The sequence below is a fragment of the Mesocricetus auratus genome, unplaced genomic scaffold (genome assembly GCF_017639785.1).
Source record: "Mesocricetus auratus isolate SY011 unplaced genomic scaffold, BCM_Maur_2.0 Super-Scaffold_100020, whole genome shotgun sequence".
Taxonomy (NCBI): Eukaryota; Metazoa; Chordata; class Mammalia; order Rodentia; family Cricetidae; genus Mesocricetus; species Mesocricetus auratus.
In genome coordinates, this window is record NW_024429201.1 from 6380588 (window position 1) to 6393718 (window position 13131).

Here is a 13131-nt window from a genome sequence, read left to right on the forward strand (position 1 = left end):
AAGTCTATAAGTGAACATGGAAATATGAGGAAATATGAGGGCAGGATACCTACAGAATACTACTTTGCCACCACATCCAGATATTTAATTCCTGTGGGATCTATGGAAACAGCGATAGAATCAGGTTGTTGGGTTTATTTCTAACCCCAGTAAAATCTAGAAACTTAACTTTGCTCACAGAGTCAGCATTCTTTAGAGGTGCATGGTCTAGACTTGGAAGCATATAACGAGCTGTCACTACTCAAAAGACCTCCCTTTGTTCACAATTCTGGCAGGTTCTAACCTAAAGAGTCAGGGGAAGTTTCTCCGGTAACTAGTTCTCTTTCATACTGTGAGTGTTAGGTTCTTTCTCAGTGGTAAAACACCTGAGAAAACCAACTTAAAGGGGAAAGTCTTGTCTGATTCATGGTTTCAGCCATGGTAACTTGGCTCTGTTGCTTCTGGGTCTGTGGTGAAACAGAACGTCTTGATGAGGAGCATATGGGAAGGCAGAGATGTTCACTCTTTGATAGCCAGGAAGCAAAGATTAGAGGTATCAGGTGCAAAATACCCTATTCATGAACAAAGCCTACTCCTTCAAAGTAGGTTCAACCTTTTCAGCTTCTACAACCTCCCAATATCCCATTTAGCTATGGGTGAGTCAGGGTCCTCAAGTCCTGTCACTTCCCAGAAACCTCATCTCTGAACACTACTATAGTGGGGAACCAAGAATTCAATACCATGAGCTTTTGGGGGACAGATGAGATCAGGTCCACTATATTGAGGTTCTGGGTTTATCTCTCTGAAAGAGATTCCTGCTACACAGTGACCCTTCTCCCCCAAATATGGACACGAACCCAGAAACACCAAATGCCACTACAATATGCAGAAAAAAGAGGTGTGAATGCCAGCATAGTTCTGCCTTAGATGCTCGAGTTCAAGGGTCAGTTCTCCCATCGGTCTTTGTAGGACATCAACCAGACTTGCTGACAGGAATGGAGTCTCCTTTCCTTTTCTCAGTAAAACACAAGAAATAGGAATGTCTCCCCTTTCACAATGAGGTAAAGGGAAGATGTAAAAACATAGTTCAACTCTAACATGTTATATTTTTCTTATGAAACAAATGGAATCATGAAAAGAAACGAGCTAATGACTCACTCCCAGGTTCCACCCATTCCTCCATCCATCTCACTTTCTGCAAGATCACTCTTTCATGCAATAGTTCACAGATGACCATATAGTTGGTTCAGCATTCTCCCCCAGGAAGACTCAACACTGCTTAGAGTCCTTCCTCGACTCATTCCAACATGTCATAATGAGACAACCATCCAACTTCTGTTTTAGTTTAAGAGAATATGATTTTGTTTGTTTGTTTATACCATAATTTTCCTAGTTTAGGCTCTGGAAGTCAGCTAAACACTAGAACCATCTGACACAGTAAAGCACAGCTTAATAAGTCGCAGTAGAGGCTACTACTAAGATATTTGGAATTTTCACTAGGAATTTTGGAAAGACTGAGACTTCTGATTAACACAAGAATCATAGGAAGTGGTGGTGCTATTTTTTCTCTCTAATAGCATGGTACTTCCCTTGCCTGACATTGAACTGATCCATTTAAAGTATAATAAAATATTGATCAGGATACCCTCAGCAGATTCATCAGTTTGTCTAGTAATGAGGGTCTTGGCCTTTTATATGATGCAAGCAAAACCAAGGTCCAAGAATAACTTCTAAGCCCTTTACTTAGGATGAACTAGCAGCTTCACACTTGTGCTTTAATCTGATGTCGAAACCTCTTGGTTTTATTATCCCTGGAATGCTCAAAAAGAAGGGCCATGTTGTCATTTTATAAAAAAAAAGAGAGAGAGAGAGAGAGAGAGAGAGAGAGAGAGAGAGAGAGAGAGAGAGGAAGAAAAGGAGTAAAGGAAAAGAGCATCTCTTTCTGTCATCTGCCATGGCCATTGTGAAGTTTGCAGGACTATAATCTGAAAGCTTACTCAACATGGTGCCCAAGGGTGTCCCAGTGCCCTGTGTCTTGGTCAACAGGCTTTCTGCATCACAGCAGGATGCGGAGCTTGTCAGAAACAGCACAGCCAAAGATGCAGCTTGGTATGTCTGCTGTAGGGCTAGGGATTGTTTTAAACAAATAAACCAGTTAATTCTTAGAAACTCGGAACTTTGAGAAGTCTCCAAACTAATAACTTTTTTCAGTCATATCTCATTATCTTACTACGGTTAACACATATCAATACACAGAGATTTCTCTGGGGACTTCTAACAGGAAAAAAAACTATCCGTAAGGAAACCACTTAGGATCTTTAATTATATTATGCTCATGAATTTTTTAACACATGCACATCTTCACACTGTCATTGCCTATATATACATTAAAACCTTCAAGATGGATGCCAATTTTTCAGAACATATTCTAAAAGCACCAATGGGAATTCTCATTTAAGGAATACTTTGACCCTGTAGCTATGGACTCATCTATTTAAAAATAAATAAATAAACAAACAAACAAATAAGACTTTAATTCAGAAGGATCAGATATGAATGTTAATCTTCCTAGGATTGTTTGAACCATTACTGAATTTATGTTTCTTCTTTTTTTAATTTTTTAAAAATGTACATTGGTGTTTTGCCTGCATGTATGTCTACATGGGGTGTTAGATCTTGGAGTTACAGACAATTGTTAGCTGCCATTTGGGTGCTGTGAATTGAACCCAGGTCCTCTGGAAGAGCAGTCAGTGCTCTTAACCACTGAGCCAACTCTCCAGCCCCCTTATGTTTTGTCTAATGAATTTATAAGCTTAATGTAAATAATCAAAGCAAATCTATGTCCAAATAAGACAAAGTGTTTAAACAATTATAAGTTTAAAAAAACAGCAATATGAAAGAGTTTAATTGGATGTTTTCCTTCCTTAACAGACACACAGATTAATGATAAACATCACCTTGTTGGCATCTTAGATTCAGTGAAATACGGTAGTTATTGGTTTGCTTAGCAGCAGAATGCATTTTATTTTATCCATCTTTAATCTCCTTCAGGAGCATTACATTATGAAATCTAAGACCATACTCTTGCAAGCTGCCTGAAAAACATCATCCTAACTTGATCTGACTAGAAGTATTTTGGGGTTAAGATGCATGTGCTGTAAAACTCAACTTTAATAGACCATTCTCAGTTCCAAAGCACGCACACACAGCCCAGCTTATGTCTGTAACAGTAGACCAGGAGCCTGAGTCCCTGCCACCATTTCCCAGACAACATGCTGAGTCTACCTTCCTCTGTAAATATATTTAGGAAGTACTCACTGAATAAAACACCAAACAGTGCTCCCAGGAATGAAAGGAATTCGGTAGTTCTCAAGGTAGCAAATCAAAAGTTCAACTTTCATGAAGTCTAGCTCGGAAAGCTGGTCTGCAGGAGACCAGCCATTTCTGCCCTGAGTTGTCTTGCTGAACACTGACACTCTAAAGGCTGGAAGTCCAAGATCAGGATGGCTGGGTTTCCATGTGTCCCTCTTCTGGCTTGTCCTTTCAGTGCCCTCATCTTTCAATGATGTCCCCTTTGATTTCCCTAGGTCAGATTTCATCTGTCATGCAACCTTGCATGTCATGTCTGTTCTTCTTACATAGCCTCTACATGACAGGTGCCTCCTGTTTCCCATAAGCAAAACCAATTTTGTGATGAATGCCGTGGCCATCATAACACCTGGTTCAGCTCTTACATGCCCCAGAAGTACATGACATGGCATAGCCTTCAGAAAAAAGGACAGCTTTCAGAGGGTAGCATAAAAACTGCAGCCTTCCAGGTGACAGTGAGTGGGAGAGCCGTTGACACCGCAACCTTCTCCCAGTCACACAGGGGTTTAGGAAATGGGACATTGGGAATGCTCTCTCCTTCTACCCCTTTTCAAATGAACATGCTGAAGGCAACTGCAGTATCATGTTGCTGCACATTCATGGAAGATGACACACTCACTATCTGTTTATCATTTTTCTGCCTCCTCACTGTACCGAGATTGTTACTCCTCATGACCCTCACTGCCCTGTCTGAAATTATAGGAAGCAGAAGCAACAGATTTATCCACCATATAAAATACACACCTTGGAGTCAAGACTACCCAAGCTGGAACCCTGGATGCACACTTGTTAACAGTGTTGTTTGCATCTGAACCTAGATCTCCCAGATGGAAAAAAGGGACCCATGAGAGCATCTTCCTCAAGTTGTTCTCACAGCTCAGTAGTGATCACTGACAAGTAGTGATCACTCGAAATACATTGATGGCAATGTGGATGATGACTAGGACTCCAAGAGACTCCTCTGATGTCCCTGTACCTCATAAGTCCATGATTCTTGGTGTCCTTAAAGCACCAAAGTGGATGAACATTGAGAAAAAATAGAATAAATAGGGAAGGTCCGTGGGATGTGACTTGCTCTGGCTGTGTCCTCACCCACTAAATCATCACAATAAATTTTCCAGGGTTAGGAGAGGGTAGACAGAGCAACAAAAAGTCAAACTACTGTAATGGTTTCTTTTAACAAACTCAGCCCTACACACATATATGGAAACCTCAATATTGATCCAGGGTTCTAGGGGTTTAGGGAGACTGAAGAATCCAACTGAGAGCCTGAAGGCCAGGAGTGGGCTTTATTTATAACACCCCAACAGTTTCCAAGGGACTGAGATGAGTCATGGGCTCAGAGAAGTCACAGAGGATCAAAGGACGGATGAGCCTTCCAGCTCACTGCCCCTCAGAAGTGAAAAGACTCATTTCACGGAGCTTTCTCTAATCTGTCCGAACTAATTTTTCAAGGATTGAGTCTAGAAGAGGGTTCAACAGGAGACTTAGTTGCTATAGCCACTTGGATCTTAGACAATGGGGATTTCAGTGGCAAACAAAATGAATGAAAGTTGAAGCCCTCTTTAGGAGAGAGGAATGAAAGACACAGCTGATCAATTGCCAAAGTATTCAGAATAAATACAGACATCACCGAGCATCACAAATAAGTAACTAATCTATTCAAGTGTAGTTACATAACTATGTATCTCGTGGGCAGGTCTGTCTGTTTGTTTTTTCTGTTTGTAATTCTCTGTCCCATGTTGATGTCTGCCCATGGAGGTCCAATGGGGTAGGTACGATGCTAGTGTAAAATATGCTGACCATAACCAGGTCTCACTCATTGCCTCATTTTGTGATGAAGGTAATGCTCAGCGGGCTTCGCCTCATGAACTGACATGCAAGCTGATCAATGGGACTCTGGAGAGCAGGTTGATGAAGAGAAGGCTATCTGTGCTTGTTCCCATCTCTTCTTCTCTGGGCTTCTATCCAGTTAATCTAGTGTAAAGGGCAGGGTAACCCACAAAGACCAGATCTGGCAAGTCAGGCTTGGCTGAGGAGACACACTGGTTTCACCATCTAAAGCAGTGTACAGAAGCCAAATGGAACCAGACTTGAAATGTCACAGTCTTCCAGCAACTTCCGTGATACGAGACTGGACACAGAGCAAGACGATCTTTCAATACCTCAAATCCAGTCCAACCCATCAATTCATCAATTCATTCCTAGGAGGTGCTGGCCTTTCCAAGGTGATGGGAGGTGACAACTGAGCATTGTGGCTTTAGGATGCCACAGCCAACTGTAGAATTTCCATACCAGCATTTTCACTTGGGGAACACTGGCCCCTCTACCAGCACGATCGCAACTGCTGACCACCCCTATTCTGGCAAGGTTGGAAGGCTCACTCTCCAGTGTAAGCCACCTTTACCTGCACAAGGTCACAAACCCTCCTTGAAAATCTGTCCACCTGGTCCCTGTCCGTAGTCAGATAAAGAGTTTATAGTTTCCCGTCCAAGTGCAAAGTAAAATTTTCTTATGTACCACATGGTTTTTCTCCATTTGCCGTCTCCCATTGAAACACAATCTCTCCACTTTCCCACCCTGCTCTGTGCCTTGGGTCTACTATACATTACCCAGAATCCATTGCCCTCCAGCTTCTGGCAATTTAGTATGAGAAGAAATTACAGAAGATCCAAGGAGAGAGAAAGCCCATGATATCTCTTTCCTCCCTTTTTGTTTGTTTTTTGTTTTGTTTTGGTTTGGTTTTTGTTTTTTGAGACAGGGTTTCTCTGTGTAGCCCTGGCTGTCCTTGAACTTGCTAGCCTCAAACTCAGAGATCCGCCTGCCTCTGCCTCCGCCTCTGCCTCCCGATGCTGGGATCAAAGGTGTGTGCCGCCTGGCTCCTTCCTAGCTTTAATCTTCATCTTCCTGCTCTGCAGGCCCTCCATTGGTGGAAAGCCAGGAGCAGCCATAGCCTCCTTTTATCACATGTCCCCAAGTGTCTGCAGCCCTTGCCCTGCTCACGCCTCTGTGAGGGTGCCCTTCATGAAACCATATCCGTTTGAAACACCTAAGTGAAATCAGTTTCCTGACGAGAATTTATTGGAGTAGGCGTAATTCAGCTTTAAGATCCTGAAATTCTATACTTGTCACCCAAGCAGGATGTTAAAACATCCTGAAAGAAATACAGTGTAAACACTGGGCTCTTGACTTCCGTAATTAGGTGAGCTATCCCCCCACTTCCCAAAATCATCTGAGTTATCTCTCTAACTCCGGAACTTAAGAGTCATAAAGGGCCTGTGACTATTCATTGAATGTAGCTCTATCAAATCAACTAAACAGTTACCTCAAAAAACACATAAGCTTTCAATAAAAGAACATGGATTTGCATGTGGGTGAGAACACTGTATTCAGTCATTAAGTGATGGTAACAATAACTGGTGTAGACTCATGTCCACTGTCTGTGGTGTTTTTACTTCCATTGTTCACAACTGATACCTCCTCTGTGTAAGTTCTATGCTGATACTGTCTCAGAACCAGGGCATTTTAACAGGGACTGAGACTTTGTTACTAGAACTCCTCTTTGCTCTGATCCACTTGGCAAAATGTTGGCTGCTGGTTTGTTTTGTCTCTTGCTTTCCCACAGGAAGAGTAACCTTATTTAGTAATTTGAATATATAGCTCGCAGTGTCAATTGTTGCCAATAGTTTCTGTTGCTACTTTTAAAATTGAGAATTAAGATACTTGTCCCAGAAAAAAATATTTTTAAACAAAATACCATTTTACTGTGTGTTGGGTTTTGACCCACAGATTTTTTCCATCAATTTTCTGAGCCTTTCCTCCAAGGGAAAGGCTCATAATCCTTCTCCATAGACTCCCTAGTTCCTGATTGCTTCTGGCACATTCACAAAACAACATCCTGGGGATCAAAGGCTTAAGATTACACAGTGAAGAATGTTCTAGATGTCTGGACATGGAAAGCCTCCATTCCTCTAGGAGAGTTTTCCTCCTTCCTGAATCATGAATTGCTAACCCCTTCTGGAACTTTGAGCCCTCTGATTTGGCTCCTGCAAGCTTCTGAGATTTTGATTCCTTTGCATAAACTGTTACCTGGTGCGGCAGCATGCTGCCTTGGAATGTCCTGATTGTGTCCTCGAGACCTTTCCCTGACTCTGACTCCATAGGACTTTGCTCTGAAAAAGTACAGGCACAAAGGTCATGTCACTGAGGGGTAGCCTTTCTTCCTAAGGTAATGCTGTGTTACTATTCAGCTTCCTATAGTTTCCTTCCCCAAAATTGCTTGTATGTGTTTACATGTGCATGTGTGTGTCTGGAAGCCCTAGACTGTCCCTGGGATGTTCAGGCTGTGATCTTTTGTCTTCTTCAGAAAGATGTTTGACTCACCAATAATACTTCCTGAATAAAAACCAAACTTCAATTTTCCAGTCTCTTCCCCATGAAGCATTCACATATGGAGCAAAAACCTATCTGTCTTTGCATCTCCAGTGTGGTCATTTAAAGCATCCTCCAGGTAGGAGCAGTTCAAGGCCTTTGGGCTTATCTCCAACCTAACAATATGCAAAATCAGAACATCAGCCAACACCTAGTTTTACCTATGCAACATGTGTTCTCTTCCCAAACTCTCCCCAGCTGTATCAGCACAGCAAACATCGCATCTCACATCTCAGAGATGCTACCTTGCATCCTCAGACATTTTCGTTGTTGGTGGTGGTTTGTTTGGTTTTTCAAGACAGGGTTTCTCTGTGTAGCTTTGGAGCCTGTCCTGGAACTTGCTCTGTAGACCAGACTGCTCTCAGGAACTCACAGAGATCCCCCCCCCCAGCCTCTGCCTCCCAAGTGCTGCGATGAAAGGCGTGAGCCACACCACCCAATTCAGAGGCTTTCTAATAGCTAGGAAACACTAAATGAGAACTCAGTGGAAAGTGAACACTTCACAATGTTTTCTGGTATATGTGGTGTTTCCCAACAATAAACCCTTGGAGAGGGGAGCAGTGAAAGAAAATGGGAACATTGAAACTCAGAAAGGAAGGGTTCTCACAGGCCAAGTTTACCTGCTTTGAAACTTGAGGCTCTTAGGAGTCGGTACATTCTGTCAAAATCCAGAAAACATAGAGGGAGTTAAAGACATATACTGAACTCCACTTGGTTTATTAAGTGAGGCATGAGAAGAAGTGGATTTTGAAACATGTTCTTTCCTGTTGACACATGTTCAAAGAATGTCTGAAGGAAATACTAAATTAAAATACAGACTGATTCAACTATTGGCATCAAATCTCTCACAATGAAATATGGCTGCTATCTTGAACACAAGGGGAAAGAAAAGAAGGTTCCCATCATCAAAATTTTGTTGGTAGAAACAATGAAAATCTTAATTTAGAATTGTTTTTTATGTTATTTTGACTTTAGCATTGTGAATTCCCTTTGGAGACGTTTACTCTAAATGACGCTATTATGTCTCCTGTTCCTGATATTACTGGGGTAAAGAATATATGTAGGAAATAAAGCACTTTAATATTTAAAGCTGAGAAAGAACAGCTCTAAATGAACGACTATGAATATTATTCTTGCAATGTATAATTTGCAAGCCCTTCTTTAAGTGCCTGATTGGGCATAATTGTCTTACTATCTTTCACTCCCTTGCACCTTGATAGAGGATATGACGCAGTGCTCTCTCAAAGGAATTTCATAAGGTATTAGGGTGTAGTATGTGCATTCCAACTTCACTAGACACATAGTTCTGTTCAGGCAGAGAACGTCTCTATAATTTGTGTCCTGAGGCTTTGCATGAGGCTGAATTTAAAGGTAGCATGGTTGTCTTAGATAGGGTTTCCATTGCTGCGATGAAACACCATGACCAAAAAGCAAGTTGGGAGGAAAGGGTTTATTTGGCTTACACTTCCAGATCAGAGTCCATCATTAGAGGAAATCAGAACAGGACCTCAAGCAGGGTAGGAACCTGGAGGCAGGAGCTGATGCAGAGGCCATGGAGAGAGACTACTTACTGGCTTGCTTCCCATGACTTGCTCAGCCTACTTCCTTATAGAACCCAGGACCACCAGACCAGGGATGCACCACCAACCATGGGCTGGGCCTTTCCCCGTTGATTACTAAGTGAGAAAATGCCTTACAGCTGGATCTCATGGAGGTATTTCCTTAGCTGAGACTCCTTCCTCTCTGATGACTCTAACTTGTGTCAAGTTGCACACAAAACCAGACAGTACAGTGCTAATTCATGTATATGAGGGCATTTCAAGGCAGTCTCTTCCCAGCATTCTCCTAGTCTGGTAGCCCTGCCTATACTTCCTGCCTGGCTACAGCCATCATCCTCTTCTGGCCTCTGTGGAAACATTTACATGTAACATGTGTACATGCACATGTGCCCCCCCAAATGAAAAAATTAAAAGTAAATATGCGACCCCTTTTTTTCTGAAGAAAATTTATTTGGCTCTAGGTTATAAAGTAAGTATATAAAATCCAAACACTGATAATGAATTTTTAAAAATTATTTTAAGACGATTCTTTGACATACATATGATTAGACCATTGAAATCTAAAGAGAAATTTCATATTAATGAGACTGATAAAGTTATCTATGTCTACATAAAGAATTCAATAGTAGCTGAATAACTGATATGAGCATCTTTAATGTATTTTGGAGTTGTAGATAGTTTGACTTAAATTTTCAATACTGAGAGGGTCACCTCACATAAATGTGTTGTATAAACTGACAGAAATATGCTTAGGTATAATCTAGAAATTCTATCCTAATCTCAAGCCAAAATTCACTGATGTTTTTATGAAAATCAAACAACAATTTTTTAAAATTAAGCATTTCATGATATATTCCAAAGATAAACTAGTTTCATACTTAAATATTGGGAGATGGAAGTGTTTCTCCACCTGAACAATGGCTGTCTCGCAGTGGAAAAGCTCAAGGCTTGCTCAGATAGCTTTCTTATAACACAGGGCCGTGTACCCAAGAGTGCCACTGGCCCCAGTGGGCTGGACTTCTTCTATCCATTAGCAATCAAGAAAATCCCTCACAGACTTACCTTCATACAATCTGATGAAGACAATTTTTTTATTTTAAACCTCAAATGAGGTTCCTGTTGGGATTTGACTTAACTTGTGTCAAGTTAACATCATCATCATCATCATCATCATCAACAACAACAAAACTCCTAACCAGAACACCAAGCCTGTAAAACCAGTATCACATGGAAAACACCAGTCTGTTTGTGTCATTTGGCTAATCGCTGGCCTTTGGAAATGCATGTCCATCATACTTACACAACTGCTCTATCACCAAAGTACACACCCCAACTCTGCCTTCCATAATTAAAATTGTGTGGAAATTTTTAGATTAATTAATCACCATTGAAAATCATGAAATATTGAACTAATGAAAAGTAATATTTATTGAGTTCCAGCTTAACCTTAGTAATTACTGTGTCTACCTTGGTGATGAACTTGATTATCACCTTAAAATACCTATTATTCTGCCTTTCATGGATTTTTATATCTCACAGGATCTGAGCTTTTCAAATATAAATGGACTGGTTCATCATAAGCTCTGCCATCTTTGACTGATTGTTTCTTTTTATCCCTTAATAATGTGTTTATTCCTTTCCCTTTACTGCCTCTGCTTTCTTCTGCTTTTCATTACATTAATTTTCAAATCTCACATATATGCACTATATTTACACTATTCCCCCTCTCTATTCTATCTCTATCCCTTTCCATACCTTCCCTATGCTCTCTCAAATTCATGATCTACTTTTCCTTGATTTTTATTGACATATACATATACATACATACATATATTCTACTGAGTTCATTTGGTGTTGCTCATATGTATGTTTTAGGCATGACCATTTTGTATTGGCTATCCAATTAGGGGAGTCATCCCTGGGGAAAACTAATTCTCCTCTCAGAAATTGTTAATTTCTCTTTACCTAAGAGTAGAACCCTGTGAGATTTCCCCATCTACACTGGCATGTCAACTGGTGTTGTCACTGTTCAGGTCTTGTTTAGACAGACATATTGTTGAGACTTCAGCATGTATATAGAAGACACAATCTCACAACAGACGTCCTGATCCCCTGGCTCTTACAATCTTTTTTTTTATCATTTTTTATTTTAATTTTAAATAGCTTGTTTTACATGTCAATCCCAGTTCCCTCTCCCTCCCCTCTTCCCGCACTCCCCTTCCCCCCTCCCTCCCACCCTATTGCCAAATCCTTCCACATAGGGGATATCTAGAGTCTGTCATTTTACTCTTGGTAGGGTCAAGGCACTCCCCTAAGAGTCCAGGCTGAGAGAGCATCTCTCTTTGTGCTATAGGCACATGAAGACAGTTTGTATACCAGGGATAGACACTGATCCACAGCTCAGGGCCCCATAGGTTGCCCAGGCCTTCTCACTGACACTCACATTTGGGGGGTCCAGATCAGTCCCATGCTGGCCTCCCCACTGTCAGTCTGGGGTCCAAGAGCACTCCCCTGTTCAGATCAGCTGTCTCTGCTGGTTTTGCCAGCCCATTCTTTGCCAATTTGCTCATCACTCCTCTCTCTCTGTCACTGGGTTCCTTGGGTTCAGTTCAGTGATTAGTTGTGTGTTTGCCTCTGCTTCCATCAGTCACAGGATGAAGGCTCCCGGATGGTTATAGACATCAAGTTCATTATCAGGAACCAACTCTTTGTTTCATTGATTCTTCTCAGTGTTTTCCTGGTTTCTACTTGATTGATTTCAGCCCTCAATTTGATTATTTCCTGGCGTCTGCTCCTCCTGGGGGAGTTTGCTTCTTTTTGTTCTAGAACATTCAGCTGTGCTATTAATTCTCTAGTATGACTGTTCTCCAGTTTTTTCATGTGGGCACTTAGTGCTATAAACTTTCCTCTCAGCACTGCTTTCAAAGTGTCCCATAAGTTTGTGTATGTTGTGTCTTCATTCTCATTGAAATTGAGGAAGTCTTTAATTTCTTTTTTTATTTGTTCCTTTACCCAGGGATGGTGCAATTGTGCATTGTTCAATCTCCATGAGATTGTAGGGTTTCTGCGATTTGTGTTATTGTTGAATTCTAATGTTAATGCATGGTGGTCTGATAAGATGCAGGGGGTTATTCCAATTTTTTTGTATCTGTGGAGATTTGCTATGTTTCCTACTATGTGGTCAATTTTAGAGAAGGTTCCATGTGGTGCCGAGAAGAAGGTATATCCCTTTGTATTTGGGTGGAGTGTTCTATAGATGTCTGTTAAACCCAGTTGGGTCATAACTTCTATTAATTCTTTTGTTTCTTTGTTAAGTTTCTGTCTGGAGGTCCTGTCTAGCGGTGAGAGCAGAGTGTTGAAGTCTCCTACTATTAGTGTGTGAGATTTTATGTGCATTTTGAGCTTTAGTAATGTTTCTTTCACGAATGTAGGTGCCTTTGTATTTGGGGTGTAGATGTTTAAAATTGAGACTTCGTCTTGATGTATTTTTCCTTTGATGAATATGAAGTGCCCATCTTCATCTCTTTTGATTGATTTTAATTTGAAGTCTAATTTGTTACATATTAGGATTGCTACGCCCGCTTGTTTCTTGGGGCCGTTTGATTGGAAGATCTTTTCCCAGCCCTTTACTCTGAGATAACGTCTGTCTTTGGTGTTGAGATGTGTTTCTTGTATGCAGCAGAAGGAAGGGTTCTGTCTTCATATCCATTCTGCTAGTCTGTGTCTTTTTATAGACAAGTTGAGGCCGTTGACATTGAGGGATATTAATGATCATTGATTGGTGATCCTTGTT